We start from the raw sequence: 15193 nt of genomic DNA on the forward strand, positions 1-15193 counted from the left end.
AAATGCTGTTTTATTTTGTTGATTTATCATGTTAAGTTGTGTGTCATGTTTAGTTGTGTGTTGTTTTAGTTTTATATGTGAAACTTATGTTTATGCTGCTGCTTTGGCCGGGCCTCCCTTGGCAAAGAGACTTTAAATCTCAATGGGAATATTCCTGGTTAAATAAAGGGTAATGAAAAAAATGAAAACAAAGATTCTGCCAAAGTCTTGCTTACATAGCCTGGGTCTTCATCACTTGATCACCAGGAAATCCCACCTTTTTGTGTTCTTGATCTATTTTCAGTATTCCTGTCCTATAAAAGTAAAGTGGTATTCTTCTTTACTTATGATTTCTTATCATCTATTTCTGTTTTTGAGCAGAAGATGCACAGGCTGTTGGATGAGCAGTCTCTGCTCTGCTCTCAACTCAGAGTCTGTCTACCTAGAACAGCGTCTACGTCATCAAACCCTGCCACCAACAGGACGATCGCCACTCAGTGCAGTCTGCTGCCCTGGATCCCTCCAGCTGATGTGCAGAGTGGTCATGTCTCCTCCTGGAGCACCTGGAATGAGGATTCCCTCAGACAGTCACCTTCTCCAACGTGTATCTGTGAGGGCCAGGGCTGTTCTACCACTAAGGCAGACAAGCTGGACATGATGGGCTTCCTCCAGAGAGTAAGAACAGCCCCTTATTATTTGTACGATAAACAAGTAGAGAGAGAGGAATCATCTACACTTAAGACTTAACACTATACACACAATATCAGGCAGATGACATTTTTTCAATTTCAATTTGCATTTCTGAAGATATTAAAATGTATGATGTAATCCTGATACTATAGATAACAAAATGACGCTTCATGAAAAATTATCTTTATTTTCTGAGTTTTCTGCCGGGTTTCTTCTTCTGGTCAGTCTCCTGATTGTCTGTGCAGATAGCGCCTCCTCTTCCTCATCATCTTTCATCTTTCACTTCCTGTCCACCAGGCTCTCCAGCGTATCCTTGTCTGTCACACAGCCAGACAAACTGTGCTTTTACATAGACATGAATATCCCGTTTTCTAGGCTTATCGTGGTTATGATCATAATCAGAATATTTTTATTAGTATTGCTGCCTAAATTAAGCTTCCTGAAGCATTTGATTTATTTTCTGAGTTCACTAGATAGAGCTCTCTGTTCAACAAAGGGTTGAAAACACACTAAATCACCATTCATTGAGCCTTTCTCTTTAAACCAAGAGCTCCATCTGGTTGGCTCAACAAATACAACTAATGCTTCATGAAGCGTCATGTGGACAATAGAACCTGATTCAGTACTTTTCAGGGATCAAATGAGTTAATGGGAGAGACAAGAGGAGCTGAGCAAAATAATAACTGATTTGAGCAAAAATAGATACGTCAGTGTCAGTGCTGCTGTATGTTTCATAATGGAAACATAATAAAAAATATACACAACTACCAAATTTGCATTTACAATTTTGCATGTACTCCAAGGTACAGTTTTATTTGATTGTACCAGTGGTGTTTGCTCTAAGACTACAAGGGAAGCTCAGCATCCCCTAAAATGTCACCAAAAAAAGTGATATATGTACTGCTGTGTGTACATTTAATTGACTAAATACGTACTAGAAAGCCTTCATCTTTTGTTCAGAATCAGCTACTTATCACAGGTAACCGGCGCAACTTCCTTCTCATTCATCCCCACAGCACCACAGCGCTTTACATAGTCGGACGCTCAGCTTCTACTGACTTCAATGGGGAAGCATAGGGCGGGTTGTTCCACTCCAGCCAAACTAGACACTCATTGGATAAATGCTGGGCTTTGTCCCGCCCATCGGACGCTCAGCATCTTTGGGGGTCTATGGGGTAGTGGGCTTTTTTGATTGACAGCTAAATGAGTGAATCAGCGATCATGAAGAATAAACTGAGCATTTTCCAAGTTTTTCCTTCTGTTGTTCTGAACTGATCCGGAGACTTTACTGATCCCAAGTGAATTTTTCTTTGTTAAAAACGACAAGCGTTGTGTCTGGCTCTTTGACTCTGTTCTGTCACTCTTCGGTTCCTTTCCCCAACAAGCAGCGGCAGCTGCAGAGCTTCTTCCCCCGTCACAATCACTCACACTCACAGGTGGTCACACTTCACAGTAGCCTGGTGCAGCAGCTCCAGCTGGACCAAGAAGCCTAACTCTGCTGGCCATTGAGAGGACACTGGTCAAGTCCCTGGAAAAGACGCCTAGTTGGTGCGACAAGGTCACAGATCATTTTCTTGAAAAGGAACGAAGGGTAGAATTTACATATAAATAAACAAACACATTTATGATGTAGGCCGGAAAAATGAGCTTCCCCTCCTTGAAAGATCAATTTGCTTTGAACCCTTTAATTCACATTTTATGGCAAAATAGGGAACGTTTCAGCATTTTACAACTTATGTCTTATTTGTCCCGAGCCCAGATAAGCAGTTGAAGATGAGTGAGTGTGAGTGTGAGTGTGTCTTATTTGTCATAGTTTTGGCTTGACTGGCTTGTACATTGTACAAGATTGTACGCATCCCTATCATTATATATATTGGTATACTGATGTTAATAACTGTTTAATTAATGTGCATATTGTTATTAATGGGGGAAAAAAAACTTTTCACTGGTTCGTTATGTGTGAAGTCCAAACAAAGCTCAGGTACATGACATGATTTAAACAGGTGACATGTCAAGTGATGGTGTTTCATTGATCAAAAGTTAAAACTTTTATATTATGTTTTATATTCTTAACTTGATGTTCCCTCAGAAAGCCCTTCCCATCATGCATCAATGTGTCAGTATTCACTGTATGAGGCTGTGGGCGGTTAACCATGAAGCCAGCTTACCTGGCTATTGTCATTGCCACCCTCCAAAATCAAAATGATTTCCTTGACTTTGGCCTCATTTTAGACTATTCCTTCTTTTCAAATTATTGTTATTGATTGTTATTGGTGTAGAGGTAGTCAGTATTGCATGTTCAAACCCACCCCTGCCCCCCACACAAAGAAAAAAAAAAAGACACAAGTATATATGTAAAGGAATGCAAATAATACACGTATTAATGAAACAATTAAGTGGTATATACACAATACGAAATCTCAGTAGGACAACTGCTATAAAGATACACAACTGATATAAAGATACAGTAGCTCCATTTTGGGAGCCTGGTCTGTGGGATTATATGTTGCTATGGCGCCGTACTAGGTGGCAGCCTGTAACAGCAGCTCCCGTGGGTTTTTAAGTTTTTAAAAAGTTTTTGTTGTGTTTGTGTTCTGGTTTTTGCTGAACTTTTGGCGACTCTTCTACGGAGCCTGGGAGAGGACGAACACTTTTCTTTTTTTCCTTTTTTTAAACTTTTACGGCAGTTTTTGTGATGTTTTTGTTTTTGTGATGGTTTTGCTAACCCTAGCAACGGGGGGTTAGGAGCGCATCACTGAGCGCATTGTTTACACAAGCGACCAGCTGATTGCGCTGTGTGAACCTGTACTGCTGCCCGGAGCCAGACCTGAGGTACTGAAGGAGCTGCGGAGGAGACGCCGTGGCTGTAGAGCTGGAGTGAAACGGAGGGTGAAGAGGAGGAGACAAAGACCGGCTGTACCGGCGATCGTCATGGGAAACGTGAGGTCTCTGGGGAACAAGACGGACGAGCTGGCCGCGCTGATAAAGGCTCAGAGGGAATATTGTGAGTGCAGTGTGTTGTGTTTCATGGACACATGGCTTCACTCACACATCCCGGTTTCAGCACTGTTCGGGCGGACAGGGACGTCACAAGCAGCGGAAAGAAAAAGGTGGAGGGATTGCACTGTACTTGAGTGAGAGGTGGTGTAATCCCGGGCATGTTAACTTGAAGAAACATCTCTGTACCCCGGACATTGAACTGTTGACTGTGGGGATGAGGCCTTATTATTTGCCCCGGGAATTCACATCTGCCATCATTATCGGTGTGTACGTTCCTCCTTCAGCTGATGCAGCGCTGGCCTGTGACGTCATCCACTCCACTGTTGCCCAGATACAGACGCTGCATCCTAACGCATTTATTGTCATCACTGGGGATTTTAATCACGTCTCACTGGATAAAACCCTTCCAACATTTCACCAGTATGTTGACTGCCCCACCAGAGACTGTAACACACTGGATCTGTTGTATGCAAATGCTAAGGATGCATACAGTCCCACAGACCTACCCCTCTCGGAAGATCTGACCACAACCTGGTTCTGCTGAACCCTAAGTATATTCCCCTTGTTCAGCGGCAGCCTGTCCACACTAGGAGCGTGAGGAGGTGGACTTAGGAGGCTTTTGATGGACTAGAGGACTGCTTTGAGTCGACAGACTGGGATGCACTTGTTGAGCCACATGGAGAGGATCTGGACAGCATGACCAACTGCATTACAGAATACATTAGGTTCTGTGAATACACCACCATGCCAACCCGGACTGAAGCTTTGGATCACCAATGACCTGAAAGCCCTTCTTAACAAGAAGAAGAGGGTGTTCAGGTCTGGAGACAGGGAAGAACTGAGGAGAGTGCAGCATGAACTCAGGGATATGCTGAGGACCTGTAAAACGTCTACAGGAGGAAGCTGGAGGCCAAACTCCAGCAGAACAATGTGAGGGATGTGTGGACTGGTATGAAGCAGATCACTGGGTGTAAGGTGAGCGGCAGACAGTCATCAGGCAGCCTGGAGAGGGCAAACGAGCTGAACGGATTCTTCAATAGGTTCAGCTCAAAGCCCCCACACACCCTCACTGCCCCAAATAATTCCTCCCCTCCCCCCTCAATCCCCTGCTGTGAGCTCTCCTGTGCAGCACCTCTCCTCCACCTTCACCTCCTCCTCCACCTCCTCGTCCTCCACTGAAGACACCAGCAGCCTCCCCCGCATGACTGTGACTGCAGGCCAGGTTAGGAGACAGCTCGAGAGATTCCACCAGCATAAGGCTGCAGGCCCTGACGGTATCAGCCCCAGGATCCCGAAGACATAGCCCAGCCAGCTGTCTCCTGTCCTACAACATCTCTACAACCTGAGCCTTGGTCAGAAGAGAATACCAGTGCTTTGGAAGACTTCCTGCCCAAATCCTGTTCCAAAGAAGTCGACACCATCAGACCTCAATGACTATCGACCAGTGGCCCTCACATCTTACGTCATGAAGGTGCTGGAGAGACTGGTTTTGGTCAACCTGAGGTCGCAGGTGAGAGCCCTGCTAGACCCTCTGCAATTTGCTTACTAGCCCCACTTGGGAGTTGATTATGCTGTCATCTACCTGCTGCAACAAGCCCATTTGCACCTGGATGGTGGAGGAGGTACTGTGAGAATCACATTCTTTGATTTCTCTAGTGCTTTTAACACCATTCAGTCACTGCTACTGGGGGAGAAGCTGCGGCTGATGGGAGTAGATGACACAATGATCTCCTGGATTACTGACTACCTGACAGGCAGGCCGCAGTTTGTCCGTATGGGCAGTGTTCTGTCTGATGTGGTGGTTAGTGATACAGGAGCTCCACAGGGGACTGTACTGTCTCCTTTCCTGGTCACCTTATACACCACTGACTTTCAGTACAACACTGAGTCGTGTCACCTGCAAAAGTTTTCTGAAGACTCGGCTGTTGTTGGGTGTATAAGTGAGGGACAGGAGGAGGAGTACAGGGCACTGGTGGACAACTTTGTGCAGTGGACTGGACAGAATCACCTGCGGCTGAACATCAGCAAGACCAGAGAGATGGTGATAGATTTCAGGAAGAAGAGGAACACGGCTTTCCAACATCTGTGCATTCTGGGAAGGGATGTGGAGGCGGTGGAGGATTACAAGTACCTGGGTGTTACCATCAACCACAGAGTGGACTGGAGATCTAACACTGAAGCTGTTTACAAGAAGGGGATGAGCAGACTTTACTTCCTGAGGAAGCTGAGATCCTTCAATGTGTGCAGCAAGATGTTGGAGATCTTTTATCAGTCCGTGGTGGCCAGTGTACTTTTCTTTGCTGTGGTTTGTTGGGGAAGCAGCATTGGCGCCAGCGACACCAACAGACTCAACAAACTGATCAGGAAGGCTGCTTCAGCTTCGCTGTCGTAGCAACAGATATAGGAAATCTTTCCTGCCACAATCCATCGCTGTATATAATAACTCTCTCACCTCCGCCTGACAGAGAATCTGTCAGGCAGAGACTCTGGTCTCTCTACTGTTTTGTTGTATATATCATTATTGCTATTATTGTTATAATATATTTTGATATTTTGTTGTATATATTATTGTTTATTGTTTATAGCACACTGTGCACTGTATATATACACTATTTATATATTGGATTCTATTTATTTTATGTACAGTGTTTATTTGCTGACCCACTACTACTGCTGTTACAAAATAATTTCCCAGTCTGGGATCATTAAAGCAATTCTATTCAATTCTATTCTATTCTATTAGTGCTGGAATATCAAGGGCAGTGTTGGGAATATCACGGTTCAATTATAACATCAGGTCTTTGAAAATGAGAAAGAAGCGGTGCCCATATCCTATAAAACGTTTGTTCCTATTTACGAATAGAGAAGCGCATTTTCATTTAGAAAAACTAAAATTAATGTGGAGTCGGTTTGTGCATATGCAAAAACTATGTCGGATTCCATAATTTTCTCTGGTCCCCTGCCCAACTTGACTTGCGATGACAGCCGCATGTCATCATTCCATTGCTAGCTGTCCTGATGGTGCCCATTGAATAATGTGGGCTTCGTATATAGATAATTGGCAGTCTTTCTGGGGAAAACCTGGTCTTTTTAGGAGAGATGGTATTCATCCTACTTTGGAGGGTGCCGCTCTTATATCTAAGAACCTGGACGCAGTTGTTAGTGGTCAAAAACCATGACAACCCAGTGTTGGGATCAGGAAGCAGCGTCACAGTTTAATACACCTCTCTGCGCTGCCCTTACCACAAATGCCCAGGAAGCAGAGTTGCAGTCTTACACACCTCTCTGTGCTCCCTGTGGAGCATTTTCCAGCTCAGTATAGTATACAAACGCTGTCTGCCCCACGATGATCTAAATTAACCTGATCAAAAATGAACAGAAGAGGCGCTATACAAAAAAACTTACAAATCTGCTTTTAAACATCAGATCTCTGTCATTTAAAGCTGTATTAGTTAATGATCTGATATCAGATAACCATATTGATTTACTCTGTCTGACTGAAACCTAGTTGTGTCATGAAGAATATGTTTACGTAAATGAATCCACTCCTTCCAGTCATATTAATACTAATATTCCTCGATGCAGAGGCCGAGGAGGAGGCGTTGCATCTATTTATGACTCAGGCCTATTAATCAACCCTAAACCTAAACTATATTATAATTCATTTGAAAGTCTTGTTCTTTGTCTTTCACATTCAATCTGGAAAACTGTGCAACCAATTATACTTGTTATAGTGTACCGTGCTCCTGGTTCGTACTAGGGATTTCTATCTGAATTCTCAGAGTCTCTGTCAAATCTATTCCTTAAATCTGATAAAGTAATCATTGTAGTAGATTTTAATATTCACGTGGACGTTGATAATAATAGCCTTAGTATTGCGTTTATCTCTCTATAAGATTTGATTAGTTTTAGTCACAGTGTACATAAACCTACTCACTGTTTTAATCACACCCTCGACCTTGTTTTGGCTTATGGCGTGGAAATCAATGACTTAATAGTCTTTCCACAGTATCCTATTTTATCAGACCATTATTTAATAACTTTTGAATTCGTATTACAGGACTACTCACCTCCGGGAAAAAGTTTCTACACTAGATGTTTATCTGATAGTGCTGTAACTAAATTTAAGGAAGCGGTTCCATCTGCATTTAATTTAATGCCTTGTCCTAATATTCTAGATTCCTGTACTAACGTTAGTTTCTCTGAAATTGATCACCTTGTTGACAGTGTTGCAGGGTCACTACGAACAACACTCGACTCTGTTGCTCCTTTAAGAAAGAGGATAATGAAACAGAGGAAGTTAGCCCTGTGGTATAACTCACAAACCCATGAATTAAAACAAGTATCGCGAAAAATGGAAAGTAAATGGTGCTTCACTAAATTGGAGGAATCTCGCTTAGTTGGGCATGAAAGTCTAAAAATATTTCGGAAGGCCCTCCGTAATGCCCTCCGTAATGCCAGGCCGACAGAGAGCCACAGCTCTATTGAGCCATGTATTCCTATAACACTCAGTAGTAACGACTTCATGACCTTTTTTAATGACAAAATTAAAACTATTAGAGACAAAATCAACTTGCTTGGCACCAATTTTCTTCAAACCCAGGAAATAACTGTATGACCTGATATATTCTTGGACTGCTTTTCTAAAGTTGACCTTAACAAATGAACCTCTACTATTTCGGCATCAAAGCCTTCTACTTGTCTCCTAGACTCTATTCCAACTAGGTTACTTAAAGAAGTGTTACCTTTAGTTAGCACTTCTGTATTAGATATTATTAACGTGTCTTTATCAGCAGGTTATGTACCATAGTCTTTTAAAGTAATTAAACTGTAATTACTGCTGTAATTAAACCTCTTCTTAAAAAGCCCAGTCTTGATCCTGAGGTACTAGCCAACTATAGACCTATATCTAACCTTCCTTTTCTCTCTAAAATCCTGAAGAAATTAGTCGCTAATCAGCTGTGTGACTTTTTACATAATAGTCAGGATTTAGAGCAGGGGTGGCCAACCAGTCAGAGCGTAAGGGCGCACTCACACTGTCCTTCGGTACCGAGCCGAAACAAGTTTTACTGGTAAAGCTTAGTTCGTTTGACCAGTGTGAGTGCAACCGCTCTGCGCCTAGCTGTGGCCAGCTGGCTCGTCTGAGAGGGGTGGGCTTTTGTAAAGCGGGTTTGCGCATGGGCACGAGCGTGCGCACGTGTACGAGCACGAGCACAAGGCCTACGGCGGCTCTGACTTAATTTTACGTGCGCCTGTTCGGACATATAAAAAAAAAAAGACGGACCATGCGCGGACATTTAACAACAACAACACCTTTTGGTGGCGAAAGGTTCACGTTGGTGTGATGCGGAGGTGGAGTGTTTACTGCAGATTTGGTCAATGAAAATATTCAAAAACAGTTGGACAAGACGCACAAAAACTCTGGAAAGATTTGTAAACGAAGCGACACATCACGATGACGTCATTTTATGTGCGCCTGTTCGGACATTAAAAAAAAAAAAGACGGGCCATGCGCGGACATTTAAAACAATGGCGGCGAAGGGTCACCTTGGTGTGATGCGGATGTGGAGTGTTTACTGCAGATTTGGTCGGATGAAAATATTCAAAAACTGTCGGACAAGACGCACAAAAACTCCCAGGTCTATGGAAAGATTTGTAGACAAAGCGACGCATCGCAATGACGTCAATCAATGCGTGTGACGTGTTACGGTGTGATGACGTATGGACAGGCAAGAAGCATTTGCGCAAGGCCCAGGCAGTGTGAGTACAAACGGGCTGGCCGGCGGGGGGAGAGGGAGGGGGGACAAGTACCGTGTGAGTGCGGCCTAAGAGCCACATTGTTTTCCTGTGTTACCGCAAAGAGCCACATCATACACATGGGCACACATGAACATCGCCTCATCCCTTCCTCACACACACACAGACCTCTGCTTAGCCAGATTTATTGTAAATGTCACACACCAACATGATAATGACAGACCATCGGCCAGTCATTTTCAACAATGACAATTGTGTGCACTGTCTCACACACACAAACCCAAGTCCACAAACAAAAATATAATAATCAAAATATCTTTTTTCTCTTACTATGCATGTTGCTTAGTGGGACTTCTGGCATTCCTTGCCTTGAACAATCCTCTTCAAATCTGGCTTGTATTCAGTTGTTGCCACTCGAAGCAATTCTTTCACATGGGTGTCAGTAAGAACAGATCGATGCTTTGATTTCACGTGTTTCAGGGTAGAACACACAGATTTGCAGACGGTTGTTGACCCAAATATTGACAGTATCTTAAGCACAGCCCGTTAGACATTGGGGTATTTTTCCATTGGCACACTTTTCCAGAATTCAATGGACCCTTCCCTTAAAGTAGGTTTCAGTTGGTCCTCCTCACAAAGATCGATAATCTCCAACTCAGCCGCAGCCTCATATGTGACTAGCAGGGCTTTCAGACAGTGCATCTCCACATTAAATGGGTCAACAAGGAATGCAATCTGTGGCCTTTTCAGTTGTAGATCACGGAACCAGGTTACAAAGCTTTCGTGCAGGTTTCAACCAGTGTTGCATATCTAGCTCTTTTCTTATTCAGGGCGACGCTGGTGACTTTCCCGCTGGCTTTTAGCAGAGAGGGAAAATGCGTTAATTCTCCCTTATGAATATGCGCATTGAACAGCATCAGTTTGTTGACAATCGCAAACACACTTTGCACCAGGGGTGCGTTTCACAAAGCAGGTTCAACAAACTCTGAGTCTAACCCTGAACTCTGAGTTGATCTACTCTGAGATAGGAAACTCTGAGTTTTCAGTTCCAGAACAGCAGATTTGCGTTAGGTTGATCAACTCAGAGTAGTTTGACCTGGAGTTAAGCGTGTGCACCAACTTGCTCAAAAGATCCATTTCATTCATTTTGTAATTATGGCTGCAGTATATTAAGGACGTCTATGCGCGGTCTGATAATCATCTCCCGACGAATATTTAATTCTCTGCGCAGTCATGCTGCACCTTCATCCACGGGATCGTTATCAAAAGGACACGCCATGGTAGTGAAATAGTTGCCACCTAATATAACTTCTAATGTAGGCCTACTGAATGATTTTTGCAATGATTTTCTGAAAAAACTGACGACAGAACTATACTACGCCAAAGCTCGCCTGCTGACTAAATGAATGAGGAAATCAAACACCGTGTTCGGCTGAAAGAGAGCGGAGACAGAGAGAAACTCAGAGAGCATGTTACCATGGTAACTGACCGAGAGGTTGAGTTACCTCTCTTTGTGAAACAGGCTAGAGTTACCCCTCTGTCTCTGGTTGAGTTACCTCCCTTTGTGAAACGGAAAACTCAGAGTTTCCCTCATTTCAGGGTTAACAGACTCAGAGTTTTCACTAAACCTGCTTTGTGAAACGGGCCCCAGGTCAGGCAGCATTTTAAACTTACCCTGCAGGGTCAGTTTCAATCTGTCCAAGTGACACAGCATGTCGACCAATAAGGCCAAATCCATAATCCACTCGTGGTACGAGAGCTCGGGATAGTCCTTGTCGTTCTCTTCCATGAACAGTTTCACAGCATCCAAAAGCTCAAAGAAGCGAGAAAGTACCTTGCCTTTTGATAGCCACCTCACAGTGCAGTGCAGTGGCAGGTCACCTGGAAGCCCTTGGTCCAGCTAAGCGATGAGATTCTTGAATCGCCTGTGGTTAAGCGCATGTGTACGGATGTAGTTGACGATTTCCATCACAGGCTTCATGACGTTGTCTAAATTCAATGATTTAGACAGGAGTTGCTCCCTGTGGATTGTGCAGTGGAATTTCAAAACTTGGGAAATGTTTGGTCAGCTTTGCACAGCCCCACGAGCCCGTTCACAGATCCGATCGTGGCTTGCGCTCCATCCGTCACCATTGCAGTTAGTTTCTATATGGGCAGATTTGCTTTCGCAAATACAGCCATCATTGTTTCTTTCACATCTATGCCACGGGTTCTGTCTTTTAATGGCACAATATCAAGGAGTTCTTCTTTGATCACACAATCGTTTGACACAGATTGTGCAAATATTGCCAATTGAGGCTTGTCTTGTATGTCACAACTCTTATCCAATGCGACACTAAAATACTCACAAGCTTGAAGGGCAACTGTGATTCAATAGTCGTGTTAATGTCCGATATTCTGGTGTTCAACAGTGTGGCGGGACAGCTGGACTTCTGATACCATTCGTTTTAGCTAGTCGTTTTCAGGAGACAAGATTTCTACAACGTCACTTAGGCATATTTTAAGGAACTCCCCTTCATTGTATGGCTTTTTAGCCCGTGAAATGTTCCAAGCCAGTTGATACGATGCAAGCGTTATGGTCTCTGAGGACTTCGTAAATTTGTGGAAAAACTGTTTCTGCTTTTCTGCCTGGCTTTTCAAAGTGACCAACTTGTGCTTGCTAAGTTCAGTTCCTTTTGGAAATTCGTGGTCGATGTTAGCATGGAGTGAGCTGAAATGGCGCTGAAGATTTGACACTTTGAAATGCGCTAAGGACACCTTCTAATAGCTTCAAACAAAGGACTTGTCTCTGTACTTGTTTTACAAGATCTTAGTGCGGCCTTTGACACTATTGACCATCACATTCTACTACAGAGACTGGAGCATCTAATTGGCATTAAGGGAACCGCATTAAGCTGGTTTAAGTCGTATTTATCAGATAGATCTGTTAGTACATGTTAATGACAAATCCTTCACGCACACTTAGTTAGTCACAGAGTCCCACAGTGTTCTGTCCTTGGACCGATTCTATTCACCTTATATATGCCTACCTTAGGAAATATTATAAGAAAGCACTCCATAAATTTTCAAATTATATTTGTCGATCAAACCAGAAGAAACCGATCAGTTAGCTAAACTTCAAATGTGCATTAAGGAAATAAAAAGCTGGTTATTTTACTTGGCCCCAAAGGCCTCTGAAACTCAATAGCTAAAGATATTGTTTCTCTGGATGATGTTGTGTTGTCCTTCAGCACCACAGTAAGGAATCTGGGTGTTATTTTTGATCCTTCGATTCTCGCATAAAATTAATGACAAGGACTGCATATTTTCACCTGCGTAATATTGCAAAAAATTAGGAACATTTTGTCTCAGAAAGATGCAAAAAAACTAGTCCATGCATTTGTTACTTCCAGGCTTGACTATTGCAACTCCTGCTGCCAACGAATCGTTTGTCATATATACTATCACTGGTCTTATAAACTATAAAATTCGTAGCCATAAAAACCCCATCAGTGGTATGTCTCGCTGTATTGAAGCTGCTATTGCCGCTACTTATCATTGATCATGTTTTCCACCATAATTATTAGCATTTTCATATTCTCTCACCTAAGCTGTGCTTGTTTCTACTATTCTGCTGTATTAGCTGCCATAACATATAAGTCATATTCACATTACTATAGAAATTATTATAGTTACTGTTACTTTTGTGGTTGCTTGCATCTCTGGAAGTGTGTCTTTCTCTCTGTCTTTGTGTCTGTCTTTGTCTCTCTCTGTCCATCTGTCCATCTTTTCTCTCTTTCTCGCTCCCTTTCTTCCTCCCCAATCGGTGCAGACAGATGTCCGTCCTCCATAGAGCTGGGTCTGTCTGACGTTTCTGCCTGTTATAGGGAAGGTTTTCGTTGCCACCGTACTGTTAGATCCCGCGTATTTACCCCTGTACAGGTGGTCACGGCCCCTCTCTCCGTTCAAAGGGTTAGAGCTCTCAGTGGCTTTACTAGGGTTTAACAGTTAAAGGATAACTGATGGACTAATTAAGCGGGTGGCGAGGAGACACGCCTAGCTTCTAACTACCCGCACACGGGACGTTTACCCAGACTGCTCCGGTATGGCCTGTTATCGGCAGCTCCCCTCTTAGTGATCAGTGCACTAACCTTCAAGAATCTCTTTGTAGTATGTTAGCACACAGTACCTTTAAAACCACTGTTCTTAAGAAGCAATTGATTCAGTGTCCACAACGTCAATCTTTAAATGCAGGTTATTGTACTTTATTGTAAATTTAGCAAGGCTAGCAAACAGCTCAAAAAATGTTATGATTCATATAAAATTGATTTAAATTTGATCATTAATATTCTAAAACAATAAAAAGCTATCAATCCCAATTCTACTGAGCTGAGATGATAAGTCCATAAATCCTTTCTTAGGGGAAGAGATGGAGGGAGGGAATAGCCAGGCCCAGCTATTCCCCCTATTCTGCCAAACTGATGAAAATTGTAGAAAATCCGTGATCTTATCCAAAATCCGCAAAGTCTCTCACAAAGTCCAAAATTCTCTCTGGCAGGGTGAACAAGGCAACTCAGTTAGTTCGAATTGCAATCCACAACTGTTTGGAAATGGTTAATCCTCCCTTATAAGTGATCTTCTTATGATTCCAGTTGAAGATTCTTTTAACTAAAGTTCCTTAAAAAGCTCGCTCACTCCGTCCCGTTTCAAACTGCAAAAATAGACAATCTCTCTGTGGTGGTCTACACAGATGCAATGTCATGTCTTTTCTAGAAGATCCTCTAGGGTGGAAGAACCTGGAACAGACTACGCCCTAAGCTTTTATACAGGACATCGTCTACAAGTTTTACGTATCATCGTATGACTAATTTTACATAATTCTGGGAGGGTTATTCAGTTGTTTATTTCAATATATGAATATGTCTACGTACTGATCCACAGCTAGACACCCCTGGTACTTTCCAAATACAGTTTCACTTCCCCTATTTTCTCCCCCGAACTTTCCAAAGAAAGCCATCTGGTGCTTCTTCACATAAACAAATACAAATACATCAGTGATTGTTCATTCTTCATGTTTGACTTAATTATGCTGTCACATCATAATCAACTTTAACATTAAATCTTTTCAAAGACTCAATACACATGTGATTCCATACACCTTCTATTTTACTCTTCTTTACTGTGTTTATCTCCTTGTACAAGAGAAATCGGAATTTGAACCAACTAAGCTAGTTGAACTTAATGCTGCCCTTCTCTTGGAGCATGTAACCTTCGTAGACATGTCTTTACTCCTACTAGTATGATCATCAACTGTTAAAATCCTGAGGGGTAATGATTACAACAATATCATGTAATGATTTATTGCAATATTATATGGCAGCTCTAACCATCCCTTTTGGTTACATACTTATGTATGCTCATCATTACCACCTAGTGGCACAGCTGGAAATTACTCCATTCTCCCCCTTTATGTCTCAAATTGCATAATTTTAAGACCCTGTGTTGGTCTAAGCAGATGAGAGATCTCAACTTATTTTGACGGTACTCTAAGGGGGAATTGTTGGGTCTATGTAAATCATAAATAAGTCATAGTGTGTGGTCTTTACCTAGTGTCCTGAGATAACTTTTGTTGTGATTTGGCACTACAAATAAAATTGAATTGAATATTTTCAAATTTTAGGCTAGGCATGAGGTCATGTAGCCATTGGGAGTGTGTGTGAAGGTGAGTTCCTTTCCACCTGAGCAAAATTGACCTGCGCGCCAGAAGAAGAGCAAATGATAGGTCAGC

The sequence above is a fragment of the Echiichthys vipera genome (assembly GCF_963691815.1).
Source record: "Echiichthys vipera genome assembly, chromosome: 21".
In the NCBI taxonomy this organism is placed as follows: Eukaryota; Metazoa; Chordata; class Actinopteri; order Perciformes; family Trachinidae; genus Echiichthys; species Echiichthys vipera.